Below are 20,262 nucleotides of genomic sequence, written 5' to 3'. Positions count from 1 at the left end.
TGGCCCGTTCTGCAATGTATGTGTGCTGTGTGAATGAGTGTCTGAGTATGATGAGAAAGATGTATGTGGGGGGTGTGATTGTGCATTGGGCAGTTAAAATTAGTTGAGAAGGCTTTTATTCTATTTATGTATTACTAAAATGCAGTTCAGATGAGAGTAGAAAGTGAGCTAGTGGTGAGGAGAAGCATTAATAGTAAATCTAATGGTATAAACTTAAAACTGTTCTTTGTTTTGTAGTACTAACATTCTAAGGGTTGAGTATGTTATTTGTGTTCCAAAAAAACAGGGATTTGTGTGCCATTCTGCCTTCTAATCTTTGTTTAATAAATGGGGATTTGTTGACAGAATGGTTCAGAAATCACTGTTTTGTTTTGGTGTGCACATTACATGAATGAACCACGCAGTGTGTTTGAGGAACAGTAAGTATATTAAGGTAGTATTGCACTTACTCTTTTTTTGTGCAATGAGCAGGTCTCTTCGGATATGTTGTTTGTAGTTCAGATACTGCTGATTTTCAGGAGAGTGGTCCTCACTGCAATTGTAAAAGAAAGAAGTTAGTAATTTTGTGTGTTTATAGCACTGATGTTAATGTAGACGTTGATTTTTATGTATTTGTGGTAGTATTCTTGTTTGATATTTGAACATAGTGTATGCATGCATTTCATTTGACTATGTGCAGCATTTATTTTTTATTTGCAATATCTTAGTTCAACATGCTTTGCAACTTAGTAGAACTTTAAGTGCATGAAAATCACTTGGTTTTTTTAAAGGTGTGTTGTAGATAGCAGACAGGTTTGGAAGTGACAGTTGATTATAGTAGATGGGAAACATTTCAATAAGTTCATTTTATAGGTAGACATGCCAACAATCAGGAGCACCTGAGACAGAGATTTGACCACAGCAATTGGGAACATTTATTTTTCTCATAGGATTGCAATGAAAAATCAGGAGTCTCATGCCTAAATCGGGAGGGTTGCCATGAATGTATACGCTATGCAGGTTTAGTGGCATTACTCTGTTTATATGGATTCATACCACTTGTACATGTACTGTGAATAAAATATGCATACCTGTAGTTTGTATTCATTTATGTGGATATGAATGCAGCTGTAAGTAGAAATCTTGGAGACTTGTAGAATAGTTTTTGTAGTAGGGGCTTTCCAATGATATGAGACTTGTACTCAGAGTGATCAACAGTACATTTGAAGTGCGGAACTCTGATAATGGAGTTAGATGTAGAGGTCTTGGATGTGATTGGTGGATGGTTGTGTGACTGCTTAGCTGTATCCAATGAGGGAATGGCACAGAGAGTGATGTGGAAAGGATAGAAGGGCTGGATAAGAGTTACGTGCTGTGCGGACACCGCGGCTGTCCGTGGGTAGAGCATGCCACATCCAGGGTTTTCAGCAAATCCAGTATGGAAAGGGGAGTGTAGGAACCAGCCAATAAGATGTTAACGTTGTGGATTTGTGTAGAAAGAGACTGAGTGTAGTGAAGATAGCAGAGATGGAGAAAATCAGGGTGTTGGCGCTCGGAGATATGTTTGTACATGGTTTACGGCAGTATGCTCAATGCAGGCATGTGGCAAACAATTTCGATGTTAAAGGAGTGGAGGTGGTGTGGAGCGCTGTGCCTGATTGCAATATAGAGGGAATTCGACAAGTTTGTGAAGATATGCGTAGGATGAACAGTCCCCATCTGGTAATTTTGCACTATGGTGCTTTCCATTTGGGCTACGTGAGTGCCCCTACTTTGTTGCCAGATTTGGAAAAGTTGATTTAAGCAGTAATGAACATCCTTCCAAATGCAAAAGTAATTCTTTCTGGATTACTACCTAGGACAATAAGGGACAATAGTTCTGTTTTTTGTCCTCAGCAAAACATTGCTAGGTGTGCAATCTATCGAGGGATGTGTGCTTTCATGCTTAGAGCTGGTATGTTTTTCTGTAATAATGAGAATATTGATTCGGGTAATGCTGTTTATTTTGAAGAAGATGGTATTTCTTTATCTTTTTTTGGGAAATGCCATGTTGTTTTGGAATGTAAGGGTTGCTTTGGAGAAGGTTATGTGAAGATTTTAGTTGTAAAGTAAGAAAAAAAAATACAAAATAACAGGTGTCTGTCAGGCCTCTGCAAAAAAAACGCCAAAAAACGGCTCTTTTCAGAGCCCACCTCAAAGGGAAAATAGGGCACACTATTTAAATGTACATTCACCACGCTCAGATCTTTGATATGTCCATGGACATGGCTGTAGTCTGCGGACAGCACGTATTACATACAGGGATTCTGGGGTGGAGAGGCATGTAAATGAGTATGAGTGGAGCTAGGGATTGGTCAGTAAAGTTTAGTGGGTGTGTTCTGTAAGGAGAGATTTTGTGAGAACATCTTTTTCCAGAGAGAAGAACAGATAGCTATGGCTGTGTGTTTTCGAAAAACAGATTATCTGGAATTTGGGAGACTCATGGATTCATTGGTTGGAGGTGCATGCAGAACATTGTGGAGTAGCTGCAGGTCTTGGATTCCCGCATGTGGAAGTGCAGTGGCATGGAGTGCATGGAATTAAGTGGTTGGACTTGGTACCTCTCTGTGCTACTTTAGAGACAGAGCATCATCTGGAAATAATTATAATTAATTGTGGAGGACACAGTTTAGGACATGTGTCTGGAATTTGTTTGCAATTTGCAATGAAAGAAGGACTTGAGATTGTCATGGACATGTTTCCAAATTCCCAAGTAATTTTTTCTCATATTGCGCAAAGACAAATGTGGCTGCGTTCTTCTTTATTTTGTCCTAAAATGGAGAAAGCGAGGCACAATGTCAATAAGGCTGTTTGTGTCTTTCTAAGAGATGTTGGCATGTCTTCTTTTCACAATGAAAATATTATGTTTCGTAGCACATACATTTTTCGCAGAGATGGAGTCTATCTTACTTATGCTGGCAATCAGATTTTTCAGAGAAATGTACACAATGCATTGTGACATTTTTTGGAATTAGAGTGACCTATTTTGCAGTAGATATTGACAATATTTTTCAAACACACAAAAACACCACCAAAAGGTTCTTTTCAGAGCCACCACTTCTTCCCAGATAAAAGTGCATTGGTTTTGCTAGGGCAGCACCCCAAAATTTCATATTTCCTAGGACTGTCCGAGGACTTTCAAAAAATGCACAGGGCTTTGCACTGTTTATTTGACACTTCTATTTTTAATCTGTGAAAGGCAGCTGAAAAGAGCCTTTTTTTGGATTTTTGTTGTTTTATTTTTTTTGTTTTTTTACACATGACACACTAGGAGAGGAGGGGAAAGGATGGCAAGGAAGGGACACCTACCATGGGGATAAGAAAGGGCGGCGGAGAGAGGAAGATGTCCGGTGGGCCTTACGTAGGTAGGTAGCATGTCTTTTAGTGGTCCGTGACTGTAGTCTCGAAAGCACTTCGAAGACTCTCCCCCCTGCAGAGTACTGCATTGCAGTACGTAAACAATATTGTGACCCTCTAAAGGTAAGGGTCAACAGCATTGCGAATGGCCTGTGAAGCAGCTGGAGGGATGCACTCTCGCACAGGACTGTCTCTTGTGGTGAGAGGAGTGGAAACGGAGGATGCTGTAGAGGAACTCAACCTACTACGTTTATCACAGGGTACAACTTTGTGAATGTCCGCACTGTGGAACGAAGTTAGGTTTCGCTTCATGGATGTTGCACCAAAGCTGTATGAACCACGTCACCTACGTACCAATTTGCACTGGTTACAGGTGACCTTGTTCGCACATGCTTTTGGTAAGTTACCATAAATGGTAATCAACCGCCACAGCGAAGACTCCCGGCGAGTGCTGGTTTTAGGGAGTTCCTCGATCTCATTCTCTTCATCCTCTTCATCCTCGTTCTCTACATCCTCACACATGTTCCCCTGCAGGGGTTTGGGGAGGGTTTGAGGGTGTTGCTGAGGCAGATGTAGCAACAGCAGCCATGGATGCCATTAGGGTTGATGAGATAATCTCAGCAAGAGCAGCAAAGGCAGCAAAAGTCAGTCTGCATTAGCCAGAAGTACAATGAAGATCAGCTCTGGGGTGTGGCCTTTTATACGGGTGGAGGGGTGCGCCTCACGAACATATCATACATCCAAAAAGGTTCTAAAAGTATGTGGAAAGCCAGGGTGATTGTCTAGGACATGTGAAAGGGTGAATTTCTACTGTAAAATAATTTGGATTGTCTGAATATGTTCTTTTAAAATGTTGGGGAACCGGAGAGAGTCCGCAAATTAGGACACATGCTCACCGTGGGTGCGGTTACATGATGACGTCGGGAACACTTCCGTGAAGGGAACGGATGTCCGCAGGACACCAAATGCAGAGGAACGCTCATGTGCATACGTGCGGGTGTTCTACGGACAGTGTTTGGGTCCTGAAGCTAATTAAAAGTGTGACACAAGTGAGACAGACAGTTACCGTCAGGCACGATGTTCGCAGGACTTACGGGTGTGGTGCGCATGTGCATAGGTATAGTGTCCTTAGGACACCCCATTTTGTTCATTTACAGACATCCTGGACACCTGGTGTGTTCTAAGAATAGTTCCATCTTGGTTGTGAATGGTACGGACAGGTGTAGTGTCCTTAGAACATCCACATTTTGCTAATTACGGACAGGCCAGACAGGCACGTTGTCCGCAGACATTTTAACTGCTTTTAAAAAAAAAATAAGACACAAAGAATTTCATTAAAAGAAACATAACTTTTTTTTTATTATATACATGTACACAATTTATGAAAGAGAGGGGGATGCAGAAACTGATACACATACAGGGGAATTAGGGGTTTGGAGAGGATGGATGGGAGCAGATGAAGGGATGGAAGTCTCATCAAAATGTTTATCTTGGTGTTGAGGGTTTGGGGATAGTTCACTGGTACATGGAGAGGGGGCACAGGTACAGGTGGGACAATGGTATTTAATTTTTTCCTTTATGTGTTCCTCCACTAACTGTTTCAAACCATTGAAATTTTCCTTGAGCATGTCTATTTTCTGTTCCATGCATTGCAGAGTCTTTTCCAATGTGTCTTTTGGTGTAATATTTTCAATGTTTGTATGGTCTGTTAAAAACAAATATATATATATATATATATATATATGTTAAGTACACATAAAGTAATGATTATTAATTTGCTTATATTGAGAAGTGTCTACCATTATTATCACTGTCTTCAGACATTTCGTCACGTGGACATTTTCTTCAAGCCACTCCAATGTACTGCACATTTCTGTGTGAAAAACAAAAATATATTAATTATACTGTACCTCATACAAAAAGTTTAGAAATATATAAGAAAAATGAAGTTTACTTGCTAGTTTCTGGTAAATTGTATTTGTAGTGTTGTGTAGGTCTACTGTTGCTTCTAGCTCAGCAGTTTCTGTGAGGTAAATAAGTTGGAGGCATATCTTTTTTGTTATGGTATAATCCATTTTATTACATATGGTATTTAAATGGATGGTTGATGTATTAGATATGTAGGTTCCACTGCTTATTTATTATTACATATAATGTGGTTATGTGCTGCTTTCTGAACATGTGTAGTGTTTATATGGTATGATAGAACAATTTCAGATAACCACTGAGTGTTTGGGTAGTGTTAATGTCGTCCGCAACCGTCCGCGGACATCAACATCATTAGCGGGGTGTTCGGTATGTTCTATTTTACATGTCTATAAAGTAAGGGAATCCTAGTGAAGATCTATCAAATTTACACTATGAAAATGTATATTCAATAAAAAAAACTTTGTTAAAGGGATGTTATGGTTAAGTTTCGCCACTAAAAACCTATAACATACAGTAAAACAACTTTGTTAAAGGGACGTTATGGTTAAGTTGCGCTACTAAAAACCTATGAAATTCAGTAAAAAAACTTTTTAAAGGGACCTTATGGTTCCAGGTAAAACTGAAAAACCCCTGAAATTTGCCAGTTATGGTAAGCTAAGGAACCATAACTCGCACCACCACCGTGCACTGCTAAGACTAACGCCCAGGACATCAAAGATGATATCACAAATGTCATTGATGACATCACTGATAACATCACATGTGCATGTACTCTTCATGAAAACTCTGTACAAGGGATTCTTATTATAATGTTGACAAAAAAGTGTCAAGGATCATTGGAATAAATATCATGATCTAATTAGTGCATTAAGCAATGCATTGACATGCATAGCATTCTATTATGAATTTCTATCCAGTATACTAAGCTACTCATGCACAAACATAGGCAGTGTGTGCAGCATACATGATGAAGGTGCAATATTCATAATCTTACCATGTTGAATAGTGAAATGATAAATGCTTTATTATTAGAGTTTTGCGTACTGTGAAACATGTAATAAGTAGCTAATAAAACCCACTTACTACATAATTGCACTATTACAGACAAAACACAAAGGCCCTCATTACGACCCTGGCGGAAAGTGACTGACCGGACCGCCACAGCGTAAATAGCGTTTCCGCCATTGCACGATGGAGCAAAGTGCGGCCCATTCCGACCCATCGGGCACGAGCACCACGGCATGGCGGAAGTGCAAAGTCCGCGATGGCGGAAATGACCCCAAAACGGCCCACACCGCCGCCGTACGGCGCCCTAGGTGCAATACCGCCACCCATCTTAGCGGACACCGCAGTGAGCGCCAACCGGAAAGTACGGTGACCGTAAATATACGGAAACGGAAGTAAAAACATGGGCCCGGAACGGGAAACATCCCGCCGTACACCTATAAAACCACAAAATCCACACAACCACTAAAAACACTACCCTGAAACACACCCCAACCCGTCATCCACCCTAGCGAAACCAAGAAAAATGGGAAAAGTAGCGAAGAAAGCGTGCGACCGCAAGCGGCAGGTCCACTTCTCCCGTGAGGAACTCACCGTGCTAACAGAGACCCTCCAGGAGAATGCTGCCGTCGTCTTCTCCACGCAAATGACCAGGACGGCACTTGCGAACAAGAAGGCCATATGGGCTCTGGTGGCACAGCGGGTAAGTGCGGTGGGGACCGCACCCCGCAACCCACAGCAATGCAGAAAGCGATGGGACGACCTGCGGATACGCGTCCGTAGCATACTTTCTGCCAACCGCAACATTGCCACAGCCACCGGGGGAGGTCCTGAATCACCCATCAAGTTGACCCCCTGGGAAGAAATCTGTGCCTCCACCATTGGAATGGAGAGCATAGAGGGAGTCGGAGGGATGGAGAAAGGAGTGCAGACATCCGAAGAATCAGGTAGGTGGCCCAAATAAAACAATGCTAAATCCACAATTTCCAATCATGTGAAGTACCATGTGTCCCCATAGTGCAACAGGAACACATGTCCAGGAGAACGTCCACACACATTGGCCTGATAGCGCACTTTAAAACTCACAATAAATACATAAATAATTAAAAACCCCTAAAACACCCACTACACGTGCAGCAGGCACACCCTAACTGCAGGCTGCCAAACAACTGCACCCTCACTCCACACACAAATGAAAGCACCTCCAAGGCCCCGACCCAAATCACCCTCAGGTACCACCCCAATGCATGTGATACAATGCCATTCCAATTCCCACAGACCCATTAATAACCCTCGCCCTCCTTTACTCCACCACAGGGTCCGATCCAAACGACGAGCATCAGGACACCCCTACCAGCACACCTGCAAAGAGGGCCAAGACCAACGGCCAAAGACCCTCCACCTCAGCTGCACGCATCAAGACACGGCAGCAGCACAAATCAGGTGGCAGCACAGAGGAGGGAACATCAACAGGCACCCCAGCAGCCAGCATGCCCACAACACCACCACCACAGGTCCCCCCAATGGATGCCACAGAAGGCACTGCCTCTGGTGGCAGCAGCACCATAGGTGACACCCCATTGATGGCAGCATGCTCCGACACAGAAGACGGGGATGTCGAAGTCAGATCCATCCATGACCTGTCCCAATCCCCCTGTCTGTCCCATCCCGTACAACATGAGGATACCACGCAGGGGCACCCACAAGACGATGACTGGCCATCCCCCACAAGCCCTGTGGCAAGGCAACATGAGGTCACCAGCCCCTCTGTGACACCACCGCAAATGGCCATGGCCCAGCAGAGGCAACAGTCCCTCGACCAGTTAATCGTGCAACAGCAGCAACTGGCCACGCTCCTCAAGGACCATGCCGATGAATGTGGGGGCACTAAGGCAGACATAGAAACATCAACTGAGACACTGAGGGCAGAAATGGAGAGAAGTACAGAGACACTAAGGGCACAAATGGAGAGTAGCACCGAGAGCCTGAGAGTACAAATGGAGAGTAGCACCGAGAGCCTGAGAGTACAAATGGAGAGTAGCACCGAGAGCCTGAGAGTACAAATGGAGAGAAGCACTGAGAGCCTGAGGGGGGAACTGCATGCGACGTCCAAAGACGTATGTGCCGAACTTGCCGCAGTGCGCCGTGTGCTCACTGAGCTCTCACAAACCCTTAGGGACATGCATGGACGTGAGCAGGCAGAGACATCATCCGTTGCAAGTTCCGTCCAGGGCAGCCCCCAACGTAGATCTGGGAGGAACCTGCGCTCCACAGGCAGGGGTGCCCCTGATACCCGCAGAGGGGGCTTGCAATAGCGACTGCCCACTGACAATGAGCATCTTTGGACACTGGTGTTCGGGGGGGAGGTAGGAGGGTGGAGGGGGTGCTTTGGGCTCACTTGGGTGGCTGGTCGATAGGGTGTTCAACATGATATCACATATGCCATAAACAATGCACGATCAACCAATGAGATGTGTGGACAATGATCTTTGTGTACTACGCCATCATAGGCGTACAGTCCATATTGTGCATGTACCAGATACACACAGTGCCACGAGTACCGTGTCCATGTATCAGCCACCAGGCGTGAGTGCTAGAAGCATGCATCAATGAGATGCTGACGAATGTCACGGCCCTCCGGTGCCTCGCAGACTCCTTGAGGTGCTGCCACATCCCCACCCTCATCATGACCATCTTCAGGTGCTTGCAGTTCTGCGTCAGGGGGCATGGGCACATTTCTACGTACGCACATGTTGTGGAGCATGACACATGCCATGACCATCTTTGCAACCTTCTCATGGCGGTACAGGAGTGCCCCGCCAGACCTGCTGAGGCAGCGGAAACGAGTCTTCAGTAGGCCGAATGCCTGTTCAATGACTACACGGGTACGTGAGTGGGCATGGTTGTAGTCCTCCTCATGCTGGTCCCGTGGGTTCCGGACTGGTGTGAGGAGCCATCTCTTCAGTGGATATCCAGCATCACCTGTATGTGGACGATAAACGTATGATGTGGAATGCCATTGCTACGTACGCACACCCCCCCCCCCCTTCCTGCCAGGTCATTGCCGAATCACATACCCCACATCATCATGCATGAAATGAGACTCACCGAGTAGCCAGGATCTGTTCCCTGCGTGTCGCTCCATGTAGCGTGGTATTGTAGAGTTCCTCAAGACCATAGAATCATGGGTTGATCCAGGGAATCGGGCACAACAATGTGTAATGATCCTGTTGGAGTCACACACCATTTGTACATTCAGGGAATGAAATTGTTTTCGGTTGCGGTACTAGGCCTCCATGGCATGTGGGACGACCAATTCCACATGGGTGCAGTCGATGGCACCAATGCAACCCGGTATGCCGGCAAGTGCATGGAATCCCACTTTTGTGTTGGTAATTTCCTGCTCCGAGCGTGGTAGAGAGATGTAGTCGTCTGCGTGCTGCAGGAGGGCATCGAGCACTTGCAATAGTGTCCGTGAGAACAGTGGCTGAGAAATGCCATGCAACTGTCCGACTGTGTGCTGGTAGGTGCCTGTGGCCAGGAAGTGGAGTACAGACACCACCTTCAGTAGGGGTGGGATGGCGGTTGGGCTATCTATCATGCTGACAAGGTCAGCCTGTGTCATGTCCACAATGGCGGCTATGGTGTCCCGGTCCAAACGGTAGAGGGTGTGGATCTGCTCATCAGTGAGGTTGAACGGATGTGCTCGGAGGCGGGGGATTGCGGGCTGCCTGCGTGGTGGTAGTGGCTGTGCTGGCGGCCCTTGCTGGCCCTGCCTTGGCCTCCTCCTCCTCCTGCGTCTCCTCCGTGCGGCCGGTTGTAGTTGGTGTTCGTCTTCTTCTTGGAGTTGGAGTACTTGCAGTGCTATCAGGTCCCCCAGGGCCAACATCGCGAGTCCTGCCGGTAGCATTTCGGAGTGGGTGTGGTTGTGGGAGGAGACTGGGTGTGCAATTTATGTGTTTTCAGGCTGTATGGCCTCCACCTGTGGTGATTCATTCCACCTGTGCAAGCTGCTCTCCCCTTTGGCCGAGCACGTCCCGCACACAACGCTGCAATTCGAGTGATGGCACCTTGCTATTGCAATCATGTATTTGTACCCGATGGCCGTGTAACATTGGTTGATATGTACATTCGGCTATGGTCCCATTGTTTCACATACAATCTTTGCAGTCGCGAACAGACTTGTGAAGGGTCAGTGGAACGTAGTACTCGAGTAACGGTGGGCCCTCATGCATCACTGTACCGAGTTGCACCGATGGGCGGGGCGTTCCATTTGTGGGTGAAGGCAGTTGCCATTTTCACACACAGCCGCACTAGATGGATTAATTTGTGATTTCAAACGGCCACAGATGCCTTTTCGACGTGATGTTGCAAATGAGGAATTCGAAGGGCGGCGCTTTCGGTTTTCAGCTAGCGGCGAGGAGATGCCCACAGGTCTGACTGCAAATATAACGTTCTATTGTTCAATGTCCTTGAGACAGGGGCCATGGCGAGGATGCAATGATTGATATGAATAGTTTGGGATGCGCAATAGCGACGTGGGCGATGAGGCCGGACGTTCCCAAATACATGTTACTTCACAACACTGGAATTACGGGCTGGGGCACTGTGGATTTTGCAGGCTGCATAACGCACAGACTCAATGGATATTTCTAATGTTATGTGAGTAAATATTCTGGCGTTTTTATACCGGGATGAGGGAATGATGAATGGATGCATGGGCAGATGATTTAATACAGAGTTTGCCATGTACAGGGCTTCTTGGAATCTGTCCGCCTCCCCTGCGCTATGTGATGCAGGGCTGCCATAGTGGGACCATCGTCTATCTGGCCTTGTTGAGCCCTCCCTGTCTCGACGCGCCTTCAGACACTTGTGTCCATGCACGTTAACATTCCCATCTGATGGATTCTGTTTTCACAGACGCATGCACAGGTACACTCGTTTGTGATGGTGTTTACACCTCGATATAGATGGTTATGAGTCGCAAGTGGTTTTGGGGTGGTGATGATCCTTTGGAGTGGGCTAGCATGCATATGGCTGTGGATTTAGTGTGATCATTGAAGTGAGTTGTTCGAATGTAGTTCTGATGGCCATTCTGTTCTTTTTCTTTTCTTTTGGTTGACAGGTATCTCCTCCCCTTTTGCCACTGCCATCTGTATGCCACTCCTGCAGATGGCTTTTACTCCCGACACCTGCTGCTTCGTGTTAATCAGTGGAGCAGCATTACGATCTTATGGGACGATCGCCAATGGGCCACATGCCCTTACGCAGTACTAGTGGCTCGGAGCAACATTTCGGCCTTTCAGCTGGACTAGTGCCTCCCCATTGGGACGGCCCTGCGGTTCTGTGCGCTTCCATGTTGCCTTTTCGTACGTGAATGTGGCTCTGTGTACCATGATGGAACAGGGCGTCACACAAGTAGTAGCTGGTCATTTCTTGCGGATGCAGCCCACAATGGTGAAATGTGTTTTGGAGTTCATGGCCTAATGGCTGTATGGGCTTGGTGATTTTGTTGTGCATTAAATTTCTATTCTGATATGGGCCGTGTAGCGTTCTTCTTTGCAAGTGATGTGGCATATTCCTATTTGCGGAGCGATGTATTGTGAGGAGATCTGTATTGGGTTCCAGCTTCGGAGTTTAGTTGCGTGGTACTGTGCTGGGCGCGTTTGCCTACGAAGCCCAGTGAGGTCAGGGATGGGGGCTGCCAATATGACTGTTTGAATGTTGTCATGCTCAGGGGCGGGGGATTGGGTTTTGTGTAACAGATGCCGGTCAGCCAGGTGGACTGGTGGAATGATGTGATTTTCGGAATATTGCTGGTCACAGGTGCCTGTGTTTGCGTGCGTTTCTTGGTGGGGGACTGTGGTCATGTCCATTGGAATGGCTTCTGTATTCGTGCCATCTGTGCCCTGCAGCTCCCATTGGCCCCTCTTGTGATTCTTTTGTTCGTTGGCATGCATGGGTGACTTGTACATTTCACTGGTTGCATTGTGACTTCATTGCACCTACGGGGAGTTGTACTTTGTGGGCAGGGAGCGGTGTACAGGCACTCAGTGGGGCCGTTTACGGTTGATTCGCGATGCCGTACTTCTCACCATGGCGGAATGGTACTTTCCGCCGTGCTTGATGGCGTTAGGTACATGTCCGCTAGGGTCGGAATTCGCGTACCGTTGCGCCATGGTGGTATTTACGGTTTGGCATGGCGCGCGCGCGCGTACTTGGTGCAGTTAGCGTTGGCGTTCACTACGGTGTTGCTAATGGCATCGTACTTTGCGGTGACGGGTCATAGTCGCACCGAGCGCTATTCGATGGCGGTATTGCATTTCCGCCATCGTTTTTCGATTTCCGCCAGGGTCGTAATGAGGCCCAAAGAGACAACAACACATACAAATATGAGTATATACAGGGAAAGTGAAATAAGCAACAAAGCAGAAGTAGTAGCAGAAAGAGTTCATTACCTAACTGATTATTTTTATGCAGAGAAATAATTGCTCTGTTTCAAAGCTGCTACTTACTCTATGTATGTGTATCACATGATGTGACTGGACCCTAAGGAAAGTAGTGTGAGTAAAATGTATAGCAATATGAGCATATACCTGGAAAGTACAGTAATACAAAAAGAAAATCAGAAAGTACCGATAATCCTACTGATTATCTTCATGCACAGAAAGGATTGCTGTCTTTCAAGCCTGTGTCTTCCCCTATGTATATGTTTAATATGATGTGACTTGGCCCTAAGGGAATTACTGTAAGAACATACTTGAAGCAAACGTCTACAAATATAGTACCTTTTCAATTTGTTGCTCCTGACTGTTACTGAACAAAACCATGTGGCTAGATATGTCAGTAAAGGGAAAAAGGGGGAGCCAGACATGTGATGTCATCAGTGATGTCCTGGGTGTTAGTCTTAACAGTGCACGGTGGTGGCGCGAGTTATGGTTGCTTAGCTTACCATAACTGGTGAATTTCAGGGGTTTTTCGGTTTAACCATAAGGTCTCTTTAACAGAGATATTTTTACTGAATTTCATAGGTTTTTAGTAGCGCAACTTAACCATAATGTCCATTTAACAAAGTTTTTTTACTGAATATATATATATTTAAAAATACACGTGTGAAGGAAAGTTGTAGCACTGCAAAAAAACAACAACAACATCATGTGGAAAATAAACCCTGCACACACGACCAAACTGCTTGCTCAAAAAAACGTCTTTTATTGCATTTCAGAAAATCTCGTGCAACCAACACTGCCTAATGGCTTAAAAAGGGCAGACATCATTACCATGCCTCCCTTGCTGACAATCAGGTTTAAAAAGAACACTCACCCCACCAGGGTGGAAACCGCCACGCGTTCCGCTTGATTAACAAGCTTCCTCAGGCTTTTTTCTTCCCAAATACGTGAAAACACATTTCTTTTATAAAACAGGAAACGGGTCAGCATCAGTGTTAGGCTCCTCCCATTTGTTTTTAAGTACCCGATCATGGGATCGCGAAAGACTGTAGTAGTCAACTCACAAGTTTGCGGCCATCTTTGAAGGTGTTCAAAGTGACTAAATTTCGATTAGCGCTAATTCTAAATTAGCAAATGCTATGATAGAAAATTAATAGAAAAGCGCGGGAGAAGGCACACACCAGATGCCATACCCTAATTCCTGAACAAACATTAAAAACAATAATGATGTGTTTATGAGCGCAAATGCACTAAAATATCATTAAATGGTTTGGTTTCGTCCTACATGATGAAAACCACAAACCATTACACTCGATGATACAGAGTGTCCTTGACTGAAGCCAAAGAAGAGTGCAGCGCATTCCTATGTTCACTCACGTTGTGTCACATGACCTTTCTATATATATAAGGTTGCTTGAAAAAAACTACACACTTAATAGTACACGAGCAACGCAAACTATAATAGTTTAAAAGGAACTCAACTGATTTGAACTCACATGTGCAAAATACATGCCCAAGTAAACAGCAAACCGGAAAGTGCATGGTGCATAAATAGCAGCAATGACTACCCCCTTAAAAGGCGAATACTCTTAATAAAGTGCCAGTGCATCATAATAGAGTCACGTCAAGTCACATAAGTATGCATAGTAGCCCAGGTCGGCTAAAATAGAAAAGTTCATGGTGCATAAACAACAGCGATAACTCCCAACTTAGAGAGCAAATATTGTTTAGTAAAGTGCCAGTGCATATTCATAGATTTAAATATATCACATAAGTATACATAATAGCATCCAATAGCTCAAGAGCATGCAGGTGCAACCGTATGTATCCACAAATGTCGTCATATGCAGTTATTATAGAAACACATACATTTCCGGGTCAATGTTTAGTTCCAGGGGCCTCAGTGTGTCAAGTTTACAAATTAATGTGGCTTCTAACTGCCTCAGTTTTAGCTCTTGATTACCCAGTCTTTTATGTACTGGGATATGAGCAAGCCCAACAAATGTCATAGCATTGACATCACCTTTGTGTTTTTCAATGAAGTGTCCCGTTAGGGGATTAGTGAGGTCCCTGTTATTGATAGCTCTGTAATGTTGAAGTATACGCAGTTTAAGGGCTCCTATAGTTGATCCAATATAGTGTAACCCGCATTCACATGTGATTGCATAAACTACAAATTTAGTGGTACAGGTAATTTTATGTTTGTGTCTCCATTTCAGCCCATTACAACTTATACATTTTTTTTTTGAGACAAAATTACACATTTTACAGTTAGCCCATTTGCGAAACCCACCAACCTCTTGTGTCATGAAATGACTTTCACTCATGTTAGTATCTGTGATAACCATACTAGGGGATAGAATGGTTTTGAGGGTAGGGGCTTTGTGGTAAGCAACACTGGGACCAGTACCTAGTACTTTAGTAAGGTCTGGATCTGATAGAAGTACCTTCCAGTGTTTTCTCATTATCTTTTTGACATTGTTGGCCTGATGGTTAAAGTTAGTGATACATCTGATATCCTCCTTATTCTCAATTACTTGTTTTTTAAACAGATCAATTCTATTGATTTGTTTAGCTTTATCATAGCAATCAGCTACAACCTTCCTTTTGTAACCACGATTAACAAATCTTTGGCCTATATGTAGGGCTTCTTGATTATAATTTGATTCTGTACTACAAGCTCTCTTCGCTCTCAATAATTCTCCATAGGGAATCGAATTCTTGAGTGTAGTGGGGTGATGGCTCTGAGCATGGAGCATAGAATTAGAGCTAGTTTCTTTATGAAAAAGTTTAGTGGACAGAGTGTTGTTCATAACAGTAAATCTAACATCTAGAAAGACCAATTCCTTTTTGTTAATAACAGATGTAAGTTCAAGATTCAAATCGTTCTCATTGAGTATATTGACATAGGAGAGTAATAGATCTTCAGTCCCATCCCATATCAAGAAAAGGTCGTCTATAAAGCGGTACCGCACCACTATATGTTTGGTGAACCTTTCTTTTTCTTCAGCCCATGCTATCTGCGACTCCCACCACCCCATATATAAGTTGGCGTAGGTCGGAGCCATGCAGGACCCCATGGCCGTGCCTTGGGTTTGCTTATATATGGAGGCCTCGTGCAAAAAATAATTGTGTTCTAGACAAAACCGCAACATGTTCATGGTCTACAAGATTCTTATGAATTTTGATGGGGGTGGAATAGTTCTCATGGACAGTGTTAACTATAAGAGAGAAGCCAACAGGCAACTGAGTATGACTGAGAATAATGTGGTGGTAATCTTTGAGCCTATGATTGCATGGGCAATGGTTTGGCAACTGTTCTTATAGAAGAAGGGTCTTGCTGCATTGAGGACCTTGGTAGCATAGGCTGCCGATGAGGTAATGCCACTTACTTGTCTAACCAAGGTGAGTGAAGAGTTTAGGTAGACACTGAGGGTCTACACAGTGTTAGCGACAGGGATTGAGCAATTATCAATCGTGAAGGTTGCGTATTGATTGATGACGGTATTGAGGGTGCTTGGGTTCCGATGAGGAGGAACTCAGTCTTACTGGCATTAAGGCAGAGAGCATTGGTGGCACATCATTCCAGAATTGCGGTCAGACAATCTGGAATGAGAGAAGAAGAAGAGGTGGCTGAGGGGAGCCTGACACAGAGCTGGGTGTCATCCACATAACACTGAGATTTGGAGCAGAAGGAAGCAGTGCGCTGGGCAAGAGGTAACAGGTATTGGTCGAACAGTCAAGGAGAGACTTCTGGAGAACATCACAAGTAGAGAGAGAGATAGAGGAGAGGAAGGACCACAGTTGGAACTGAGAGGGTCGATCAGTGAGAAAGGAGGTCAGCCAGGCCAGGGCATGATAAGTGATTCCTATCTTATCACAGAGGCGACTGAGCACCATGGCATGGTTGACCATATCAAAGGCAGAAGAGAGATCGAGGAAAATTAGGACAGAAGGAAGGTTAGAATCAAGTTTGGAGAGCAGGTCTTCATGGGTGTTCAGGAGAGCAGTTTCCGTGCTTCTGGCAGCTCTGAAGCCATACTGGGGGTAGTGGAGACAACCAACAGATTCATTGCACGGACTACGCTGGAAAATTGCCAGTTTTTCCAAGAGCTTGCCAAGGAAAGGAGTGTTGGAGATCGTGGGATAGTTAGCTGGAAAGGATTGCTGGGCTGAGGGCTTCTTTAGCAGGGGGTGCACAAGGGAATGCTTAAGGGGGAGGGAACGTTCTGGTGGCAAAGGAGTGATTGCAGAAATTGGCCAAGGCTGGGGCAAGGTTGTCAATGTGATCCTTGATGGTTCTGGATAAACAGGTAAAACCCTGTTTTCACAAGACTTTCATAGATCAGACTTGTCTAGAAACATTGTCTGGGGGAACAAGGGAACGGAAGAGAGGGCAGGAGGAGGGACAGCCACAAGCAGGCCAGTAGTGAAGGAGGAGGAAGAGGAAGAGCCGGGGGGAAATCAGCCGAAGCCGTGATTTGGCAGACCCTTAAATCTGGCAGTAACAGCACTACTGCCAGATTTAAGGGTTACTGCCAAACACGTGATGAGGCCCTAAGGCTACACCCCGACCAGTACGGTTGGTTCTGGGTTCAGAGAGGATCTTGTAGCCATCGGGAAGGGGAGTGGCAAGCTTGTGAAAGAGCTGGCCATGAACCAGGTCTTGGTCAGACCGAGTGTATCCAAATCGAGTTCCTCCAGAAGATGGCAGATGTCAGAGGAGTGTTTGACTGCTGAGCGAGAGTTAAGAGTAGCAATGTAGAGCAGATAACCCCCTTTGAAGGACTTCCGTGGAGGGATACAGGTCAGAGGTACACCCTGAGGAAGTATTGCAGGTGCCCAAGGAGGGGCAGAGGCGGAAGGAGGAGAAGGCTAGGTAGCCAGGGAGGAGGAGGTAGGTGCCAGAGGGTTGGCAGAGGAAGGAGGCAACAGGGTGGCCAGAGAAGCAACAGAGACAACTGTAGAGGTGGCAAAGGATGCAGGCGGCAGAGGAGCCAGAGCGGTGGCAGAGGAAGGCGGCAACAGGGTGGCCGCAAAAAAGCAGCAGAGGCAGCCGTAGAGGTGGCAGTGAATGGAGGCAGCAGAGGAGCCACAGAGGGGAAAGAAGGAATAGCAGAAGAAGAAAGGAAGTTGATAAGGCGCATGAAGCCTTGGACCAAGACGGTGCCGTTTAGGTAAACATTAATGATAGTCTTGGAGGAGTGGAAGAGGGCCAGGAGCACCTCCCACTCGGTGCCCCCATTAATGGGCAAAGAACAAAAAGGAGAGAGCACAGAGACCATATGGGGGTCCATAGGCTTGGAGAGAGAACAAATATATGCCATTCATTATGTTGCAGCCACAGTGAGGGTGGTGTCACAGATCATGAGTTTGGTGAATAGGTGAGGGGTAATGCAAAGAGAGATTGCATAATGCATGGTGCTCTGGACCCATTCATGCTGCATCATTAGGCACCATGTTGCACAAAATCCATTGACAACTCATATACAAAACACGTGCAATACCCAACTTTTATCATTTAAACGAACTAGGCAACTTGGTACAGCATATATATGTTGATATCTGTGGCACGACATAGATGTGTGCCTCTCACCACAGTCCATTCATTCCTCCACAGCCAACTCACAGTCAAATTACAAAGTGCAATGAAATACAAGGAAATCCTACCAACTTAAACAAAAGGCTGGAGAAAAATGCAAACCTGAGACAGTAGAGAATGCCTGAGTTTGGGCTTTAGGAAGAGGCCCGAAGGGTGGGTGCAAATGAGTACAGGAATTGGGGTCGGGGGATGCTGGGTATATATATCGGCAATGTTCATGGAATTCATCTTTGTTCAGCAATGACACAAAGGTTACATTTGTGCAAGATATTTGTGTTGAGAATGCAAATACGTTTCCACAGAGTTTGGTTCACACAGGACATGCTGAAGTCATTTTGGGTGGCAAGGATCTGCCTGTAAGTACTTCAACTGGCCCAGAACCTGCTGTCGTTGCTTTGGTTGGGCGCATATTCTCTGCTCATAGATTTTTGTGATTATCTGTAAAACCTCCAAATTGTGAGATCCGTGTAGGCAGGTGCCGTAAGAGTGCTTAATCTGTCAATAATAGGGTCACCAGATTTTGAAAATCGGAAACTAGGACAGGTCACAAACATAAATGTATTACTACAGTTTGGGGGCTGGATCAGCTCTGTAATGGCATACCTTTTACAGTGATCACACAACCTGAAATGCTAATCAAGAGTTATTTACCCAACAGCAAGTCATGCAATGAAGGCATTATTTCACTGAATTGAATATAAAATATGGCAGAGCACTATTCTTGTGCCCTGTTATTCAGAGAGATGTGCATGTAGACAGCTATTCAGAGCAGTAATCTGAACAAGTGGCACTTCTTATCAAGGTTCCATGAGAGGGAGGGGTGGTTTCTTCAAATCCCATGCGCAGAATCCTCTCCACCCTCTCCTTCCAGAACAGATATCTTGCTCTCCATTTGTTAGCGCTGCCCCAACTGTGGCTGACATCAGCTTAGCCAAAGAAGCATGGAGGCAGGTGGTGCTGTGTTTTTATTAACAGTAGAATGAAAGCAGAGGTTACAAAGGTGTTCCCTGAGGTGGGAAACGGCCAACCAATTTGTCACCTTTGTTGTTGTTGCCTATGTCCTACAGGAATTTTGTCATCACATTGTCCATATTGGTGACTTGAGGAGGACCCGGAGATACCCGGCATGTAATACTAGGGTTAGATAGACGATATAATGAACCAGAGGACTCCAGGCTGCATGGTATGCAAAATGTGTTTGATATTTTTCTGTTCATCGTATCTTTTTGTGCATACTCTAAAAAGTGTACTGATTCAGCTGCTCATCCAACACATCAGTGTCCATCATACAAAATAAAACATTCCATTGGTGCTCTCAGAACAATATACCATTGGCGTTAATCTGTAAACAATCCCGCACACAAAGTATGGATAGTGTTACAGACAATATGGTGTGAGTTCTTGACTAAAGATGCAAAATCCTGCATGCTGACTGCTTACCTCAAACTTAACCCATCCAAGACTGAATTTGTCCTCATCGGTCCGCCGCTAAACAACAACTTGTCCAACAATGGCTCTCAATGATATGTGCCTAGAAATATTTGATCTACAACTTTCAAACTCAGCAAAATCCTTAGGCTTCACTAGTGACAGCAGCTTGTCCTTCCAGAAACACATAGCAAAGATGGCCCAACAGCCTGCCACTGAGTGTTCTCCCTTCACAACATCAAACCCTTCATCCCATGGCAGGACATCTGGACCGTAGTGCAGACCCTTGTACATCAATATGGGAAAGGCCCTACTAATGGGGCTAAAGGCTGATCACTTGGCTTGCCTAAAAGCACTCCAAAACGCTGCAGGAAACTTTTCAAGACTGCACGTACCATCTACAAAGCAGTCACAAGTAGCACACCAGTGTACCTCATGGCAAAGCTTCACGTATATGGTGGCACACGTTCCTTG

Source organism: Ambystoma mexicanum, chromosome 2p (assembly GCF_040938575.1).
Source record: "Ambystoma mexicanum isolate Mex_15411 chromosome 2p, UKY_AmexF1_1, whole genome shotgun sequence".
Classification (NCBI taxonomy): Eukaryota; Metazoa; Chordata; class Amphibia; order Caudata; family Ambystomatidae; genus Ambystoma; species Ambystoma mexicanum.
Note: the sequence above shows the minus strand (reverse complement) of the source record.